This window comes from Rhinolophus sinicus, chromosome 3 (genome assembly GCF_057876585.1).
Source record: "Rhinolophus sinicus isolate RSI-liver-muscle chromosome 3, RSI-T2T, whole genome shotgun sequence".
In the NCBI taxonomy this organism is placed as follows: Eukaryota; Metazoa; Chordata; class Mammalia; order Chiroptera; family Rhinolophidae; genus Rhinolophus; species Rhinolophus sinicus.
The window spans coordinates 3,464,590-3,473,131 of NC_142503.1; positions in this window are offsets into that span (position 1 = coordinate 3,464,590).

Genomic DNA, 8,542 nt, shown 5'->3' on the forward strand with positions numbered 1-8,542 from the left:
CAGGATAACTGTCCACGCCGTGTGCTCACACAGCCCCTCCCAGTCCCTAGTACTGAGGCCTGGCCTTTATTTTCATTTTGAAAATCTGTTTGTTCAACCTGCAGTGGAGCAGAAAATAGAATTGTTAAAGCACTCACTCTTGACCTTTCCTATTTCCTAATTTTAAAGAGACTGGAATTTCACTCCTTTCATCTTGCAATCATCCAGAATAGTATTTTAAATGCATCTTTCTTTTTATAAAGCCTATTTGCATGAGAAAATAAGGTTTCTGGATTTGGGTACAATCTTAAAATGCAAAACTAATTTCTAAATAGAAACATTGGCATTTGAAAAACCAAAGTAAAATAGACACGGTTCCAGAAACTGTAAGTTCACCTTGCTTTTTTTCTGGCTTTCTTTAGCTGTGCATTCCCATTTTTAATGCACTTAAGAGAAAAGAAATGTTATTGTGAATGTTTTATTCATAGATTGGGCTTTGTATTTGATCCTATACCTGACATCCCTTTTCACTCAAATTCCACAATCTGACCAAGTGGAGAGGAAAGAAAGGAGGAAAAAATGTTAAAATCAGAAAGCCCGTATGCCTGGCTCCTCGGTGTGTTGTCGTCGTTTGTTTTCCATCCCACAGATATGCTTTCAGTAGGAAGCGCTGCCCTCTCCCAGCCTGGCTCCACTCCACCAGGGGACCTGCAGGGCCTTACCTACCTGCCCAGCAGGCGGCGCCAGCACCTTGGTCATGGGCCGGAAGCCATTCTGGCATCTGGAGGCCCTCCTGCACCCCTGCACAAAACACAGCGTTAGGACAGAAAAGGAACTGAATAATACCAACGTCATTTCAGAGTAACCCAATGCCCTCGTTTTTCCAAATGTGCTCCTGATGTGTGTTTTAAGGAGGAAACTTCCACAAAGTCTACGTCAGCTGGTGGCAGCAACCCTTCCGAAGGGCCTGGGAAGGCACTTGCGGCACAGGAGTTTTGAGACAGCGTTCAGGAGTTAGTCCCTTTCTTATGAACATAATCCAATGCAATTTCCCTGGAATTCTTGTGGCGAAAACAGGCTGGGACTCCGTGTGTGTCTCAGATGGAGGTTATGTGAGGAATGTCTATATTCTTCCGTGACTTCGTGTGGCTCTTCTCAGCCCTGGGACTTGTCTGTTGTCTTATGTGGCAGTAATGGAGCAAGACGTGTGTACCATAAATAATGGTTTTTCTAAGGGTCACCCAAGAAATGTCAATGGGGCTCAAAACCTTTTTTCTGTAGAAAATACAGACAATGTCCCTGAAAAAAACCCACTCAGATAATGAGCTCCTGAGCTCAGGGGACATTTCAGCCTGGGAGACACTTCTTTGTATGAATGCAGACCACACTGCGTTGAGTTCCTCTGGTTTTGTTAGTTGACAGCGTTAGTACCGGTTCACCATTGAAGTGGAGTTATTTGGACTGTTTCCTTTTGCCTTTATTGTTCACTTGCTGTTTCCGTTTTTTTGTTGTTGTTGTTGTTGTTGTTTGTTTGTTTTTGTTTTTTTTCTTTTTTGGGCAGGTTGGTTCTTTAAAGGTTCAAGTTCATACACAGTATTCTTTGACTATTTAAGTAATCATGTGCCACTAATATCATTTGATTATTTTTTAAAAAACTTTTACTTGCTAGGTTTTGAAGACAAAGCACTTTTATTAAATTAGGAAAATATTATGTCTGTCTTCCTTGGAGACTGCTTGAAGACCACTGGCTGCTCTGGAGGGTTTGGCTGGAAATAAATAATAAAAATTTATTACAGGGTCTTAGAGTTTGCACACCTGGAACACCACAAGGCAGAAACACAGACGTGTTCTGAGGAAGAAAGAAGAGTTGAGTTCCTTTAGTAAAGAGTGCATTCTTGAGAATAATCAGTCTTGAAATCTTAGCCCTAGGAATGGTCCAGGGCAGTTATCAGTCAGATGTCTGGCTGTCTGAATGATGGATGCCAGGTGGTCTAGATGGTGCCAGGAAGTTGGCTCACGTCTGGGGGCCTTGATACGTGAGTCCTTCAGGGGTAATCAGAGGGTTATCTGGTGGCCTGGTATCTGCCCACATTATATCCAGGCACTGACACAGGATTGGAAAGGTCAAAAAGTTTAAGTTCCCAGGCTAGTTACAACAAGAATGGAGTCTTTCCTGATGCATCAACCTTCATAAAGGTAATAATTTTAGCAGGTTTGTTAAAGTGACTCCATTTTACAGGTTCTCTATCTTCACTCTTTCATATATATATACACATATATATACATATATATATACCCATATGCATATATATATACATATATATACATATGTATATATGTGTGTGTATATATATGTATATATATGGAGAGAGAGAGAGAGAGAGAGGTTCACGTATACCCATATGTGTCTCCATCCATCCATCCACCCATCATATCAGGGTTCTTCAAAGACACAGAGACTGTAGCTCTGACTAGTGCACGTCCTGTTGGCCTGTGTCTCTGACTGATGCAACTCAGACTGATGTATCAGCGGTACCTCCCTCTGATTCAGTAGAAGCAGGTGGCCCTGTGTGAAAGGTCATTTATTTGGAAGGAAACACTTCTGAAGTGATTGATGAGGGTGTCATCCCGCTGGCATATTCGGCGATACTGGCATTCATATTTCTGAATCCAGACTTCCTGAAACAGGTGCTGCATTGCTCACCATATAATTCTTCACGATGTACCTGTTCATTATTTCCACGATGAAAAATGGCGGTTGGCTGCAAAATTGTTAAACTGCCATTTCTCCTTCTTGGGGTCTGTGGGCTTTTTAATCACAACATGCCACTTCCTGTTGAAGGCCGTTCCCTTGTTAATTATTCTCCTGTGAACTCAGCAGGTGGGTCAAGGTCAGGTTTTCTCAGTCATTACGGGAGTAGTTGCTCTGTTGTGACTGAACCCCAGAGTGAAGGGGTAGTTGCTTTGTCCCCTCAACTGGACCGCGCCACCTCAGTAGCAGTGCACTTGCCCTCATGGCCAGCCACCTGAACCTCCCACAGGATGTATTACGGGATGATTGCTTCTGTGTCGGGAGCAGAAGCTCCTTTCTGTGGTCACACCGTTATGTCTGAAAAGCCACACCATCCTTGGTGGCATGTGGGTGCAGTGACATCCCAGGGGCAGCCTGCGACCCGCAGTGTGACGGATGGCGCTGGGCTGTCCTCAGCACACAGGTAAGACAATCGCATCCAAAGTGGGAGAGGCCACAGGCTGCAGAGCAGAAGAAATGCAGAGGCGGGGTCTGGAGGAGGAGGAAGGCGGGGTGAGCTGATCTCTGGCTCTCGGTAAGGATTATAAATCATCCTGCTGCAGCATGCCGGACCCCACTCTGCCATCCTCCAGGCGTGTGTTCCCACCTCTGCCACCCCCTTCGCCCCTTCTCTTGTCTTCCTTGCTTTTCAAAGGTGCAGACAGATGGGGGTGCTGGGTGGGGCCAGAGACCTGTCCATCCCCTGACACCCCTCCCCTTGGAACTGACACAGGGGGAGGTTTCTGTCTCATTCTAGCCTTGGATCAGTTTTCTCTGATCATTAGTACATTAGTTTCACAGCTTCTACAGATTTCCACCCTCTATTTTACTTGTCACTGTGGGTTGACCCTTTGGCCTGAGGGCCCTGGTACGCTGGGAGAACACTGTTTGGAAATGGCACCATGTGGCACTTTGTAATTTCTCCCCTCAACCTTAGCTGCACCTGTATAGATGAGCAGCTGGACTTCTCTAGGACTGGGGTTTATAAAAATGGAGATATTAATAGCTTTTGTCAGAATTGTGCTAATGAAATGGGATAATACACGGGAAATTACCATGCATTTCATAGGTCAGTGTGCAAATGTAAGTAATTTTTGGTAATGGACAGTCCACACCTAATACATATAAATAATATCACTTATAAACTAGAATATTTAATTTCCCCATTTCCTGTCCAAACAGAAAATAAAATTTTAGTTTGTATATGTGAGATGCATGTGCCAAGCACTTGAACATGACCTTGGAGAAACAGATTTTCCACAAGCCCAGTGGTGTCAAGTGCCCAGAATTACGTGGGGCCTTGCTGCCAGCCCAGAACAGAGCCTGATGGAACTGGTGGTTCTATCTGTTGTTCTCTTCTTGTTTAGAAGACTTAATTGGTGGTTTATCGCATATTGTTCTTGGAAAGCTGGGCAGCTGATGCTATCAGTTGCAATTGTGGGATGCATTTTTAAGCAGATATTTGTTTCCATAATGTGCTACTGCCAAAGACAGGCTCACAGAGACCACAGGTGTTTATCACAAGCCCTTGGTATCTGAGAAAAACATGCTGGCCATGAAAACAGTGGGGTTTCAAGAAATATACTCTTTAAAATGCTGTTTTAATATTCACATACATCTCTTAGTTCTAGGAGCTATATTTACCTAAAAGAAGACGAATTGTTAGTTGTTTGGAAAATAATGGTAAGGGTGTTAGAATCTATTTGACCAAATCCACTCTGATTCCAAATGCTTTTTGTAACTTTTCCCCCCTACTGCTGTTTATCCAAAGCTTATGTTCTAACCTCCAGCTACCCTCTGAGGAAACTATGGAATGACCAACAAGGTGGAAATTCTATCATAGTGACACCACTGGTCAATTTTTTTTCCTTCCTCTCTTAATGACTCTTGCCTGGGTGTCTGTAATACTTTGGTCTGAGCCCCAGACACAGCTATCCTGAACCCCCACCTCACACTCCCCACGTCACACAGCCCCAGAGAGCTCTGACCAGCCTGAGGCCTGCTCAGCAGTGATCCACACGGCTGCTTGCGGTGCAACTCTGGTTTTGTTTCTCTCCCTCTTCATGGCTCTTGACCTTGCCATGGCCTCTGCAGTGCCCTTCCACTGTAGTGCTCCAGCTCACTCTTTCTCTCTCTCCCTCTGGCTTCACAAGCATTCCTCTCCTTCCCTCTCTTCTAAATCATCCTTCATCTGTTTTTCATCCCGTGTGGTAATGTGCCTATTATTCTAGCTGCCTGTGTTGTCATTCCACATCTACATGTGTTTGTGAGATAAATAAAGCTATGAATTTTACGCTTCAGATTAAGATTTTTTTCTTAATTATAGAACCTAATTTAGCTGGAGACGGTACAGTGATACAGGCATGCTCATATATTATTGGTGTCACTCTAAATTGTTATAACCCTTTGAAAATAAACTTGACAATGTGCCTCCAGAGCCTTCTCGTTAATCCTCTTTAACCCAGGAATTTAAATTCTGAAGAACTGTTCTATAAAATGAATCCTGAACTCATGCATCAAATCATGCCCGAAGACATTCATGATAGCATCATCCATATTTGCCCCAAAAGGAAAAGAATCCAAACATCCCATAATAGTAAAAGAGTTTTAAAAGTAGAATTAAACACCAACAAATTATAACGATAAAAATATTAGTGTAAGATTGGGTGAGCTGTAAGACGGAAAAGTTGTTCAAGAACTAACAGAGATGTGTCCTCAGGATAGAAATAGGATGAGAGGTGGGACAAGTTTGAATGACGTGGCCCAAAGTCACAGTTACTGAGTGCTGCATGACAAACAACCCCAAGCCTGCTGGTGTCAATGCTCAAAACGCTATGGGCCAGGAAATCGTATGGGGCTCAAAAGGGAGGTCTGGGGTCTTATGTGCAAAGACTTGAATGGCTGGGATGACCTGAGGCTGGAGACTGGAACCATCTGGAAGCTTCCTCACTCAGACATCTGGCTCCTGGGCTGGGATTGGCTTGAAGGCCGGGCTCTGCTGGGATGTTTGAGCAGAGCGCCTGCACGTGGCACATGGGCTGGGTTCTCAGGGGCCTCCCAAGAGCAAACATTACACCACACAGAAGCTCATGCCATGTGACCAAGCTCCACACGTCATGCAGTGTCCCTGCCACCATGCTGACTGACTGAGGCAGTCACAAGCCTCCTGACGTGAGGGGAGGGTCACGGATGCAGCCCCTTGAAGGGAGGCGTGTCAAAGTCACTGCGACTTTTGTTTTTAAGCACCACATGGAAACGGGAATACTCAAGTTTTCTTTTGCCTACAAAGATCTGAGGCACCAAGGCGTGAGTGGGTAGAGGAAGTGTCACTCTTCGGAGCGTCCGTGGATCTGATCAGAAATTCTAGAAATGATTAAATAATGCAGCTAGTCGCTCTCCATCTGCAGGGTGCAGCTGGGCTCAACCTTAAGAGGGGCTCACAAGATAAAGGGGCTTTCTTGCTAAAAAGCTTGATGCACAGAGGGTCTCAGACCGCGTTTCCACGGACTCTGCAGAGTGAGATGGGTAGCAGTTGGTGCTGGATGGTCTAAAAGCATTTCTCTCTAAAGGTGGAAAGCGTTGCGTTACCGCCCTGGTTCCTGTGACTCATTTGTAGAGACCATTTTCTCTTTCGTTAACCTTTGAAGGTTGACAAACAGAAATTAAAATCCACACCGTGAGTCCTGAGTAGAATTGGTTTATTACTGCATTACAATCCTAGAACAAGTTTAGCAAATGTCATGAATACATTATAGATCGGGTTTGTCCATATCCATCAGAGTATTCCAGGAAAAAGAGCAATACCCAGGAGCAAAGTCAACACATTCAATTGTCTTATCTACACCATGAGGTTGTTCTAGGAACAAGTGAAACAACAAGGATGTGACCTGCCAGGCCACAGCATTTATGGGGTAATTGTCATTAGACACAAATCCTGAGGAGACCAGTGGTGACTCCAAAACCCCAGAGCTGGTGCTGTCCCTGTCCCAAGCCTGTGGCTGGCCCAGCTGCTCACACCTCTGCTTTTGTCGCTGACCTTGATTCAACCTCAGAAACTTCCTCAGCACACAGCCAGTTGCTTCCATTCGGCACGTGAGACAAATTTGTTTTAGGGAGCATGTTCTCTAAGTAAGCTAACGGACTCATTAGGCAAAGGGCTTGCAGGATTGTTTCCTGTCCTGGCCCCACGCACCGTGAGCACATGTCTGTTCATCCATGAGGAGGCAGCCCGACCCCAGCCTCTGCTTTGTATAATGAGACCCCTTCTTCAGCTCTTTACCTTTCCCACACCCAGCTCTCACCGCAGGCTGCTCGCTGGGGTCCCAGGAGCGGCCAGGTCTGGGTCAGGGACATGCACAGGTGGACACGGAGCAAGGCTACCGCTCAAACTCACCACTGACATCCCTTCGCCAGGCTGGGTCTCCAGAGGAAATGGAAACTAGATGAGTCTCCTTAAGAATGACTTGCTGATTACACTTCTCGGATCTGTCATTTGCATCCTTAATTAAAGTGTTGTTCCCCACCCCCCGAAACACATTATTTAGCTTGAGGATAGGTTATGCATCTCAAAACCCTTTATCCAGCCCCAAGCACTACGTGGAAACTTACAATTAAGCAACTTGGCGTGCTTCCAGGTGAGGTGGACAAGTTCTAAAACACATGTGATGAAGCCTGAGAGAGTTTTCCTAGTTTCATAAAATGTTAACTCTTTAGGCCCTTCGTGACACAAAAGGAGGCGGAAAACAAAATCTTTATTAGATTATTTAAAAGATGTACTTAATGCAGGATAACAAGTCAGGCCCTGCTGGGACGCTAATGGCCAAGTTTATGGACTAGGAAAGGAAACGCATCAGGAGCCCGACTCTCAAGGCTGCGGGCTCACAGCTCTGGGCCGCTCAGTGGCCAGGAGGAGAACCACCTGCTGTGCTGTGGCAGCTTTCGCCACAGGCAGGAGCCTCCTGTTGGGTGAGGGCCCAGCGTCTGTCCCCACACTGCGCCTGGCAGTGTGTTTGGCCTTGGGACTTCTGCACACGGTTTGTATTTGTTTGTCCCCATTTGAGACAAAGCTAGTTTTACTCTTGATGGAAATTTTACAGTCAAAAGACTAGTGAAGCCACAAGCTCCTGAAATATAACACAACCCAGTCTCTTCATTTTACCTACGAGGAAACTGAGGCCCAGCGAGGTGACGTGGAGGCCAGGACGATGACAGCCCTGATGAGCAAACCCGCCCAGAGCTGTCCCCCCGCAGCTCGTTGCCTATCCACGTCCTCAAGCTGCTCTTCCTGGCCGTCCCCCAGATCTTTCTAGGAAGCAAGCAAAGCACATGCAAGGGGTGTCTGTGATTGGCTGTTCCAAGCTGGAAGCCTTATCACAGGCCCTCAGAACAGTGTGTGGGGTGTCTGGCAGCGGGCGTGACGTGCTGTATTTCAGCTGCTGTCACTGTGGGCTGGTGCCCAGCCCGTGGGAGTGTCTGCGTCACCACCCCTGGTGCCAAGGTGTGGGTAGCTCCAGAGGTGTTGGCGAATGAGGCAGGGGACAGGCAGAAGGATGGACATTTAGAGCTGAGCATGCTGGGTGCACTGATGGAGGGTCACTGGGATCTGACTGCCCCGGGCAGCCGCCGGCCAGGCCTGGGTCAGGTGTGAGCGGAGAGATGAGCCTTGCACATGGTCTTAGGTGATCACAGTTACCAAGGAAAGGAGACGCCAAAGAAAATTCTAGTCTCCTACTCCCACTGAAGGGAAAGAAGAAGAAAGAAAAGGTGACTGTG